At 40.0% G+C, this 12,505-nt stretch overlaps 1 pseudogene; it reads right to left on the reverse strand.

Annotated features, from left to right (window-relative positions):
* Nucleotides 1-1,057: 1,057 nt before the first annotated feature.
* On the reverse strand, nt 1,058-7,434 carry LOC122915422 (annotated as a pseudogene).
* Between the last annotated feature and the right edge of the window lie 5,071 nt (nt 7,435-12,505).

The following is a 12,505-nucleotide window of genomic DNA, read 5'->3' on the forward strand; positions in this document are numbered from 1 at the left end:
GATAATAACTTACCTCATAGGGTTATTATGAGGATTAAATGAGTTCTGACTTGTGAAAAGCTATAGAGCAGGGCCTGGCGTAGTGCAAGCCCTCCAAAACGAGATCAATATCATTATTAATGTGATATTTTGACATTTCTCCCCTTTAGAACACTTATATTTTGTGAGTTTCTTGTAGCAGATACAGCTAGTTTTGCATTTTAAAAGACGTTTTGGTGGGAATGCAAGCTGGTATAGCCACTCTGGAAAACAGTATGGAGGTTCCTCAAGAAGGTAAAAATTGAGCTACCCTGTGACCCAGCAATTGCACTACTAGGTATTTGCCCCAAAGATACAATTGTAGTGAAAAGAAGGGGAAACTGCACCCAATGTTTATAGCTGCAATGTCCACAATAGCCAAACTATGGAAAGAACCTAGATGTCCATGGACAGATGAATGGGTAAAGAAGATGTGGTCCATATTTACAATGGAATATTATTCATCCACCAAAAAGGATGAACACTTACCATTTGCATCAACATAATACCCTTGACTGGAGGGTATTATTCTGAGCAAAATAAGTCAATCAGAGAAAGATAATTATCATATGGTTTCACTCATATGTGGAATTAAAGAAACAAAATAGAAGATCATAGGGGAAGGGAGGGATAACTGAATGAGAATAAATCAGAGAGGAAGACAAACCACGAGAGACTCTTAACTTCAGGGAATAAAACAAGGGTTGCTGAAGGGAAAGTGAGTGGGAGGATGTGGTAATTGGATGATGGGCATTAAGGAGGGCACATGATGTGATGAGCACTGGGTGTTAAATGCAACTGATAAGTTATTGAACTCTACATCTGAAACTGATAATGTACTATATGTTGGCTAACTGTGCCTCTTAACAGTAGGATGGCTCCCTTCCTTCAGCCCTTGGTAGGGACAGAGAAAAAGCAAAAGGCTGTTGCTTCGGCCCTCCTGAGTCTCAAGGAAAAGGGGAAAGCTGGTGTTTTGATGTCATGGATTCTGGGAAGGGGGCAGGGGGTGCTGGGTGGGGTACAGGACGGTTGAAAAAACTGGCAGATAACCAGATGGTAGCTCTGGGGGTCCTTCGTGTTGGAGTCACTCCAGTATGGTAGGTGGGGGGGTCCCCACCGTTGATGGGGGCTGAGGTCTCCGGGGCTGTAGGCTGCCTGGGTCCGGGGGCTGTTGCCGCCGCCGCTGGAAATAGGGGCGGTTTCGTGGGCGATGGGGCTCAGGCAGGGAACCATCAGTGGGGCCTAGGTTGGGCTTGGTCTCGCCATCCCCACCTTCTGTGGTAGGCTGCTGGGGTGGCCTGGGGCGGAAAGGCCTTCGGTACCGAGGCCGGAATCTGGGAGGGGGCACACGATCATCTCCCTGCTGGTCCCCCTCCAATGGGACTGTGTCTTTGGGCTCTACCCCGTCGGTGCCCTCTATAGGCTGCTGCTGGCTGGGGGGCCGAGGGCCTCGCACAAAGCGCCTTCGGTAGAAGAAGGGAGGTGGGCGCCCCCGCCTGGGCATCTGCCCCGAGTCCTCAACTCGCTCACCTTCGCTGCCCCGTTCCGCCCCACCGGACGGAACCTCTGCCACCATGGGTGGGGGGCGGCCAGGCAAGGCCGGGGGATGAACCTGCGGAACCTGCGCCGATTGGGGGATTTTAAAATTAAAATTTTAATTTTAAATTAAAAAATAAATACATAGGGGCGCCTGGATGGCTCAGTGGGTTAGGGCCTCTGCCTTCCGCTTAGGTCGTGGTCCCGGGGTCCTGGAATCCAGCCCGGCATCCAGCCCCGCATCGGGCTCTCTGCTCAGCGGGAAGCCTGCTTCTCTTCCTCCTCTCTCTCTGCCTGCCTCTCTGCCTATTTGTGATCTCTGTCTGTCAAATAAATAAATAAATAAATCTTTAATAAATAAATAAGTAAAAGAAGTTTTTATAGCAGATTTAACATGACTTCCATAGATATAATTCATATGTCATAAAAGTCATCCATTTAAAGTCACCATTTCAACACTTTTTAGTGATATTCACAGTTGTGCCATCATCACCACAACATAATTTTAAAACTTTCAATACCACTACAAGAAACCCTGTAGGTACTAGCAGTCACTCTTTGCTGGCCACCCCCCACTTGAACACTTTTCCCCCAGCAACCACTAATCTATTTTCTCTCTCAAAGGATTTGCCTATTCTAGACATTTTACATAAATGGAATCATGTAACATGTGGCTTTTTGCATCTTACTTCTTCCACTTAGCACAATGTTTTCAAGGTTCATCCATGTTGTAGCACGAGTCAGTAGTTTCTTCATTTTCATTGTCAAATAACATTTCACTATGTAGATATCCCAGTTTTGTTTATTCAGTTCTCAGCTGATGGACATTTAGGTTGTTTCCACTTTTTGGCTATTACAGATAATACTGCTACGAATCCTCATGTACAAGTTGTTAGGTAGACGTATGTTTTCATTTCTCTTATGTATATGCTCAAAAGCAAAATTGCTGGGTCATGTGACAATTATGTTTAGCATTTTGAAGAACTGCCCAACTGTCTTCCAACATGGCAGCTTCATTTGCATTCCTACCTGTAGTGTGTGGAGTTTCCAGTTTTTCCATATCCTTGCCAATGCTTGTTACTATCTGTATTTGTATTACAGCCATGGTAGTTGGTATGCAGTGGTATGTCATCATGATTTTGATTTGCATTTCCCCATGACTAAATGTGTTTATATTCATATGTTTATTAACTATATATCTTCTTCAAAGACAGGGTCTACTCAAATCTTCTCCCCACTATTTAATTGAGTTGTCTTTTCTTTATTAAGTTGTAACCATTCTTTATATATTCTGAATACAAGACCTTTACCAATATATGATCTTAAAATATTTTCTCCCATTCTGTTGGTGCCTTTTTACTTTCTTGATGGTATTGTTTGATGCAGAGATTTTTTTTTATTTTGATGAAGTGGCCTTTATTTTTCTCTTTTAGTTTATATTTTTGGTGTCATATCTAAGAAACCACTGCCTAACCCAAGGAATTCTTGGGTGTTTTCTTCTAGGAATTCTATAGTTTTAGCCCTTTCATGTAAGTCTATGACCCAGTTTGAGTTCCTGTTTGTATATGGTGTATAATACTTTATGAGGATATCAGTTTTCTTAGTAACATTGTTGAGAAGACTATTCTTTCTTCCATTAAATTATCTTGTTATCCTTGTCAAAAATCAGTTGATCATAAGGGTGGGAGTATATTTCTGGGCTCTTAATTCTATTCCATTAATCTATATATTTAACCTTATGCCAGTACCATACCATCCTGATTACTGGAAGTTTGTAATAAGATCTTGAAATCAGAATGTGAGAGTTCTCCAACTTTTTTTTGTTTTTTAAGATTTCAGGATTGTTTTGGCTATTTGGGTTTTGGCTATTTGGGGTTCCTTGAATTTCCATGTAAATTAGGAACATCTTGTCAATTTCTGCAAAAATTCCAGCAGGGATTTTGATAAGGATTGCATTGAATCTGTAGATAATTTGAGGAGTATTGCCATATTAATAATATTAATCTTCCAATCTATGAGCAAGAAATATCTCATTTGTTTATGTCTTCCATTTATTTCAACTATGTCTTATAGTTTCCAGTATACAAATCTTCAGTTTCCTTGGTTAAATTTCCTAGGTGTTTAATTCTCTTTTGCTGCTATTAAAAATGGGATTGTTTTCTTAATTTCACAATTTGTTTCTGTAAGCTGATCTTGTATCCTGCCACACCACTAAACTCATTTATTCGTTCTAATAGTTTTTTAGTGGATTCCTTTCCTATATCCTTAAATCATGTCATCTGAAAAGAGAGGTAGTTTTACTTTTTCTTTCCAATCTGGATGCTTTTGTTTTTCTTGTCTAATTGCCCTGGCTGGCTGTACAATGTTGCATGGAGGTGATAAGGGTGAATACTGTTGTCTTGTTCCTGATCTTAAGGGAAAGTATTCAGTCTTTCACCATCAAGTATGATATTAACTGTGGTTTTGTCATAGGTCCCTTTATCAGTATAAAGAATTTCTATTCTTATTTTGTTGGTTGTTTTTATTCTGAAAACATGTTGGATTTTGTCATATGATTTTCTCATGTCTATTGCATTCATCATATGGCTTTTGCCCCTTGATTAATATGGTATATTATATTGATTGATTTTGGATATTAAATCAAGTTTGCATTCTTGGGAAGGATCTATACATTCTAATGTAATTTTCAAAGTGCCCTCTCACATAAGTTCTGATACTCAAATTCTTGGTTTTTTATTTTACTTATTTACTTGAAAGAAAGAGAGGGCAAGAGAGAGAGAACAAGTAGGGGAGAGGGGCAGAGGGAGAAGGAGAAGCAGACTCTGCACTGAGCAGGGAGCCCAGTGGGGCTGGAGCCCAATGTAGGGCTCAATCCCAGGACCCTGAGACCATGACCTGAGCCAAAGGCAGACACTTAATCAACTGAGCCACCTAGGCACCCCTCAAGTTGTTTTTATTTATATTGTACCATGCTCAGAGAATTTTAACATTATATAGCTTTTTCCTTTCTGTTTTTGAAGCTCTGGAATATTTTTATTTCTTCCAGTAGGATCAAATTCACACGTAAACTATGAGAGGACTATCAGGCACAATATTTGCATTCTATAGTTTTGTTCCATCATGAAACTTTTTAAATGGAAGGACCTTTAATAATCAACTGAGTCTTGGTTTTTAGCTCTGTTTCACAGAGTTCCCTAAGGCATTCTGTGCACTTTTAAGGTTTTTTAATGTATTTTTTCCCAAATTTTAATATACCAAACACCATGGTCAAAATTAACTTATGTCGCAGTGATTTTTTTTTAACTGAAGTATAGTTGATACACAATGTTACATTAGTTTCAGGTATACAACTTAGTGATTTGACAGCTATGCATTTTGCTATGCTTACCACAAGTGTAATACCATCTGTCACCATACTACACTATTACAGCACTATTGACTATATTCCCTGTGCTTTACCTTTTATCCTCATGACTTACTCATTCCATAACTGAAAGTCTATATCTCCCACTCCTCTTCACCCATTTTGCTCCCCACCACAACCATCAGTTTTTCTCTGTATTTATGGATTTATTTCCTTTTTTTAAAATTTGTTTTCGATTTCACATATAAGTGAAATCATATGATATTTGTCTCTCTCTGTCTTATTTCATTTAGCATAATTCCCTGTAGGTCCATCCATGTTGTCACAAATGGCAAGATCTCTTTTTTTCTTATGGCTAAGTATCTATTGATGGACACTTAGGTTATTTTTGTTATCTTAGCCATTGTAAATAATGCTGCAATGAACATGGGGTGCACATATATTTTTGAATTAGTATTCCACTTTAGGGAGGAGGTAAATACCCACTAATTATCTTTATAAACTTATAAAGTAAATAAATACAATATTGAATATTGTATTCAATAATGAGTACATTATTGAAATGTATTCAAATACATTTAAATAAAATACTAAAAGTAAGTGTTTTATTCCTTGGGTTTCTGTGGAAGATTCATTTGCAATAAGTCTGTGTCCACCACTGGATAAAGAAACCAAAATGCTAGGTCACCTGCCCAAATTGGAGGCTGAGCTAAGAAGAGAATCCAGCCTTTCTTTCTCTCAGTACAGTGCCCTTTGCTACCTATATGTCTTTCCAATGCCATTTGTCTCAAACAAAAGATATTTTACTAGTGTCTTCCCTCTATATAAGCCTAAAGGTGCTTGAAAACACACAGCCTTCAGCATTGCCCATAGTAATGTCTGTTCTATTCCTTGTGTTTGTTCTGTGTGCTGGTTCACAGCTCTCAGAGTGATTAAGTGGCTTAACATTGGATAGCTTCCTTTCATCCTTCTGTTTCCAGATGGGATAGGGGAAGAAGGGAAAGGCAATTTGAAGCGTGCTTTAGAAAAAGTTCCAAGGCATGTACACCATGTAGGAGTTGTTGACTTATCTTTGGAGTTTAGTTTGACAAAGCAAGGCTGTCCAACCTCACATTTACTGAGAGTTTGCTGAGTGCTTTTGCCCAAAGTGATGCTGAGAAAGTTGAGCTGTAGAGGACAGAAATGGATGAAACTTGTCTCAGAAATCTTTCTGAGAAGATTGTAGACCCCAAGTGGTAAAAGTGACCTGTCTCAGCTGGAGAAAATAAAGACCTGAGCCCAGGGTGCCTGTCTGTCAGACTGTAGGGATCTCCTCTGACTGGGATTTCAGTTTTTTTGGCATAACTTTGTGTCTAAACTTGGTGCCTCACTAATGGGACCTGCCAGACTCTGGCTGCTTAGGAGTCATAACCAAAGGCAATGATAATTCAGAACGTCCTTCAGTGGGTCAGAAGAGTATGCATCTAGGACTCTTGGCACCTCTTTATTGTCTCAGCTACATTTAGGGATTGGAAAATGATAATGTTTCAAATGACACAAATTGAACCAGGACTGGTTTTCACATTTAAGCCATAATAAAAAAGGACAAAGCACAATATACTCTTTTAGTATAAAGAGCTAGTCATCATAAGTAGGGACCAATATTTTTTTTTATCAGAAGGACATTTTAATTTAGAAGAAAGAGCTTTACATGTTTTGACCTCTTTTGTTGCTTACTTGCTCTCTCCCTTATAAAGTTCCGGCGTTTTTAAGTAAGATAAGAACCTTTGGTGTGACTCGTTCATGGAGCATTGTGAGAATCAAATGAGTTAATACACATTTGAAGTTATTACAACAGTACCAGGCAGAGAGTAAATGTTCAGTAAATACACTATTATTTTTAGTGTCATCATTGCAATTACTCACCTGTTCCTCCTCCATTTATGCCACCATGCATAGAATAAATTCTATTACACACCATGTGTATATATGCTTGTGTTTAGGAGGATATTTTTTAAATAAGAGGAAACAGTTCTTGCCTTTTTTGGAGTTAATAAAGGAGTGAGAAAAAGATAAGAAAAACTAGAGTGCAGGTAAGCTGTGTTAGATTCCTGGCCTTCGTAGGTGTCCAAGCCAAGAATGGTGGAGAAAGTTAAAGATATGCAGCAGAGTACAGAAGCCACAATCATAAACAATGAATCTTGGAACACTGAAAAAAATAAAGCTTAAAAAAAAAAAAAGCCACAATCAAATCCTTAAAGGTGCACAGCACAGTGGTTAACACATGGTAAATGTTGAATAATGTCAAATAAATTGTGTGATCGCCGCTCACCCAAGAAGCCTCCTCTGACTTCTGTGGTCCTCGAGGTAAAATTAGTACCTCCCCCCTTATTGCTCCCTACCATGCCTCTGCCTCTATTTCAGCACCTTTTTATGCTTCCCGGTCCCCATTTCCATTCCTGTTTCCCTCCACAGTTTTGTGCTTTCAAAGACTGAGACTTACCTTCTTCATCTTCATAATCTTCGGGGCCAGGCATGATGCCTGGGGCATGGAAGAGTTGATAAGTGTGTTTGGGGTGAGGGGTGGAGGAAGAAAACATTCGGGATTTAGTAACGCTGTAAAGAAAATGGGAATTGTCTGAAATGATGTGTTGTTAGTTCCCCCATCAAGCCCTGAAAATAAAGACGCACATTCAATTGGGACATGTTCACAAACCACTCTTAGACTCATGCCTAGGCTCCACTTCAAGGTCACCCTGGTAGTTGACAGGATACATCTTCTTCTTGTGCTTGAAAATTAAAATAATATATATGCATTTCTAATCTCCTACGGTAGGTGTGATAAACAAAACAAACCACCTTGTGGACTTCAGGGTCAGACGGACCCAAGCCTGCAAAACCAGCTTCACTATTACCTCTTGGGGCTCCCGAGGCTTAATGAGTAATGGATATGCAAGTGCCTCACACTCCTGAGGTCCTGGCTGGATGGCAGTTTTCATTCTCAACAGCCGCCTCAGGATCATTGACTGGATTTTCATGATCTCATTTGTGAGCTGTCCCAGAGTTTGTCTGGGCTAGGAAATGTGAAAATTCACAGGGCAGTTGGGGAATCACTTAGGATGTCAGGACTTAAAAACTGGTAAATAAGAGGAAAGAATTGTTTATTCTGCCTTTCCTGTATGAAGAGTACCACTGAAGAGCCAAATAATAAGTAAAATTTTCTTTAAAATTATGTCAGCTAGGGCGCCTGGGTAGCTCAGTGGGTTAAAGCCTCTGCCTTCAGCTCAGGTCATGATCCCAGAGTCCTGGGATCAAGTCCGGCATCGGGCTCTCTGCACAGCAGGGAGGCTGCTCCCTCCTCTCTCTATGCCTACCTCTCTGCCTACTTGTGATCTCTGTCAAATAAATACACAAAATCTTAAAAAAAAAATAAAGACTCTGTGAGCTAATTAGTAGAGAAGAAATGATAGAATATCACCAATTTGCAACTTGTAATGAAATGATAAGTCCAGGCAATGAGCTAGGACCTAGGTCCTAGGAGCTCTAGGGGAGTGCACACTGATGTCCTTCTCAGGTAAACAGACCTGGGAAGAGGCCCAGGCAAGCCCTAGAACCAATCCAGAGGCTCCTGAGCACAGAATTTGGGAATCTTGGGCACCCAGAGCATGGACTAGAGCAGGGGGCCAGATTGTGGGTGGGCAAGTTCCCTTGGCCTCTTGTTCTGTGACTGGAAGAGAGTCAAAGTAGAGTCCTCTAAAGCCTGGGGTCCCAGGGAGGGACCCCCTCCTGCTCAGGCCAAAAGGCAATGCCACTTCCTTGCCACACATTAGCTTTACATTATCAGGTTCTGGAGTCAGACAGAAATTTGTCAATCCTGGCTCAGGCTATAAGCAATATTACAGAAATTACATACCTGCTCAGTTTCTTCACTTGTAAAAGGGTCAGAAAAGGGGAGACTATTTAAAGTTAAAGGAGCAGTATTGCATGAGCACCTACCCTAATTCTGGCAAATGTACAGTAGCCCTCCATAGGAGGCAGGTCTGTGAGGGCCAGAAGTGCTGCCTCCATACAATAGCATCTGACACCAGGGTTCATACAGATGAGAGGGGCTGAAGGAAGGGACACAGGCTGGAGACAGTGAACTTTCTCTGCCGCAACTTTCCTAGAAATGTACAAAAAGAATAATTTGATAGATTTTCTGCAGAGTCCCAAAGCTTTTTTAAGACTTGCTCTAGATCCCACTGGACTATAATCTCCTTGAGGACAGAGATGGATATTCTCTGTAAAACCTTAGCTCTTTGCCTATTATCTGACACATAGTAAGTGCTCAATAAAAAAGCACTGGGTGAATGACTTCAAACTGGCCTAATTGCCTGTAATGAAAGACATTTATTTCCTATGTTGGCTCAAAGGTTTCCATAAACATCTCAAACTGGAATCATTCTGTTTCTCAAACCTGCTTCTTCCCTTAGTTCCCTGCCTCAGTGTGCAGAACCATCAATGCCCCAGACCAGCAGTCATGCAATGTGCTCAGCACCTCCCTCCTCATCACCATTTATACCTTATTAATTACCATTTCCCAGTGATTATATCCATTTTGAAGTTTTAAAATTTGTCTTATTCATTACCACAAATCTAGTTCAGGCAACTGTTATCTCCCTTGAGATACTGCAGCATTGAGCGGCTCACCTCACCTCAACTCATGCCCCTGAATATGTCCTTCTCTGTGCAGCCAGAGTGACCTTTACACATCTGGCCACTTCCCTACTGGGCTGGACTCAGGGTAAAGCCCAAGCTCCTTAATGGTCTACAGGACTCTCTGGTCCCCATCATCTGCCCTACCAGACTATACTATCCTTGAGAACAGTCTTTATCTTATATTTGTTTGTAGCTCCTGCAATCAGCCAGAAATTCACTGTTACATAAATGAGTAAAGTTTTTGAACATTTTTTTCATGTATCTGTTAGCTATTTGTATTTCTTCTTTGGAGAAGTGTATTTTCATGTCTTCTGCCCATTTTTTTGACTTGATTATTTGTTTTTTGGGGTGCTGAGTTTGAGAAGTTCTTTATAGATCTTGGATACCAGCCCTTTATCTGTAATGTCATTCACAAATATCTTCTCCAATTCCACGGTTGCCTCTTAGTTTTGTTGACTGTTTCCTTTGCTGTGCAGAAGCTTTTTATCTTGATGAAGTCCCAAAAGTTCATTTTTGTTTTTGCTTTCCTTCCCTTTGGAGACATGTCTTGGAAGAAGTGGCTGTGGCTGATGTCAAAGAAGTTACTGCCTTTGTTCTCCTCTAGGATTTTGATGGATTCCTATCTCACATTGAGGTCTTTCATCCATTTCGAGTTCATCTTTGTGTATGGTGGAAGAGAATGGTCAAGTTTCATTCTTCTGTATATAGTTGTCCAATTTTCCCAGCACCATTTATTGCAGAGACTGCCTTTTTTCCATTGGATATTTTTTCCTACTTTGTCCAAGATTAGTTGAACATAGAGTTGAGGGTCCATATCTGGCCTCTTTATTCTGTCCCATTGATCTATGTGTCTGTTTTTGTTCCAGTACCATGCTGTCTTGATGATCACAGCTTTGTAATATAGCTTGATATCAGGCAATATAATGCCCCCAGCATTTTCTTTTTCAACATTTCCTTGGCAATTCAGAGTCAGTTCCATACAAATTGTAGGATTGTTTTTTCTAGCTCTTGGAGAAATGCCATTCATATTTTGATCAAGGTGGCATTGAAAGTATCAAAACCACATTGAAATACCACCTTACACCCATCAGAATAGAAAAAAATTAACAAAACAGGAAACAACAAATGTTGGAGAGCATGTGGAGAAAGGGAAACCCTCTTACACTGTTGGTGGGAATGCAAGCTGGTTCAGCCACTTTGGAAAACAGTGTGGAGATTCCTTAAAAAGTTAAAAATAGAGCCACCCTATGACCCAGTAATTGCACTACTGGGTATTTACTCCAAAGATATAGAAAGAAGGGGCACATGCACCCCAAAGTTCATAACAGCAATGTCCACAATAGCCAAACTGTGGATGGAGTCAAGATGCCTTCAATAGACAAATGGATAAAGAAGATGTGGCCCATATACACAACGGAATATGACTCAGCCATTAGAAATGATGAATACCCACCATTTGTACCGACATAGATGCAACTGGAAGAGGTTATACTGAGTGAAATAAGCCAAGCCGAGAAAGACAATTATCAAATGGTTTCACTTACATGTGGGACATAAGGAATAACATGGAGGACATTAGGAGAAAGAAGGGAAAAATGGAAGGAGGGTGTTAATCAGAGAGGGAGACAAACCATGAGAGACTATATACTCCAGGAAACAAACTAAGGGTTTTAGAGGGGAGAGCCTGGTTACAGATATTAAGGAAGGCCTGTATTGCATGGAGCACTAGGTGTTACGTGCAAATAATGAATCATGGAACTCTACATCAAAAAGTAACGAAATACTGTATGGTGACTAATAAAATAAAAACATAAAAATAAATGAGTAGAGTTTTTAAAATCAAAATAATTTTTGATCTATTGAGAAAAGTATAAAATTTAAGCCATAGACTTAAATTATCAAACATCAGAGATGAACCAAGACTGATGAGCAAACAACTTCCCTTGAGTAAACTCATGCTGTGTTGACCATGGTGAGCAGGAACGACATCTATGCTTTGGTGCAATATTCTAGGCTCCTTGCACTCTCCTTCCTTTGGATATGGAACTAATTTAGTCTTGGAGTGAGTCACTGGACTATTTCTAGAAATCACCATCTTTCTCTAGAGTGGTCTTTACTGACATTTGACATACTTAAGCCATGAGACTGCTACAGAGAGCCTGTGTTTGTCTGTTCAAGAGAAACTGTCCTCAGGGATTCATCTTCTGCCTGGAAGGTTTTGATCAAGGATAAGGGAACTGGCCAATCTTTGTGCTCCTCACACCAGCGCTATGTTTAAATCAGCTTTCTTTTCTCATCAGTCATAGGGGTGCTTTCCAATGTTTGCTGAAGGGAGAGTACTCGCGGTCTGATTTCTAGCACTAGGATCATGCCATCAACTGGTTTTACCTATTTCTTTGCTTGAACAAGATGCTTAACATCTCTAAATCTCAATTTAGTCATCTGTAAGTGCGGATAAAAATTGTAAATACCCGATGAGGTTATTATGAGGATTAAATGAGATGAAGTGTGTTTTGAATATAACATCACATTGTAAAGGTTTTATGAATGTCAAATATTGTTTGTTTGTTTTTATGCTTTGTTTTTGAAATGAGATTTGGGGAAGCTACTAAAACATGTGCAAAATTATGAAAAAAATAAACCAGTGAGAAAACCAGAGTCAAGGGGAACATCACATCATTCCATAGAATCATGAGGATTTTAGTTTTCTTATATCAGATACCAACTTGGCCAATCATTCATTCATTGACTGGATCAGCATTTAACTTTGACCAGCTCTTTGGCATGGCAGCATACAAAAAGGAGTGAAAGACCTTGCTTTTGCTTCAGGCTGTGAAGAAGAGCCCAAAGGTACCCAACTAAAACACAGTGTAGCTGGAACTATGGGAGAAATGGAAGAGGATATGTGTG

Source organism: Neovison vison, chromosome 8, assembly GCF_020171115.1.
Source record: "Neovison vison isolate M4711 chromosome 8, ASM_NN_V1, whole genome shotgun sequence".
Taxonomy (NCBI): Eukaryota; Metazoa; Chordata; class Mammalia; order Carnivora; family Mustelidae; genus Neogale; species Neogale vison.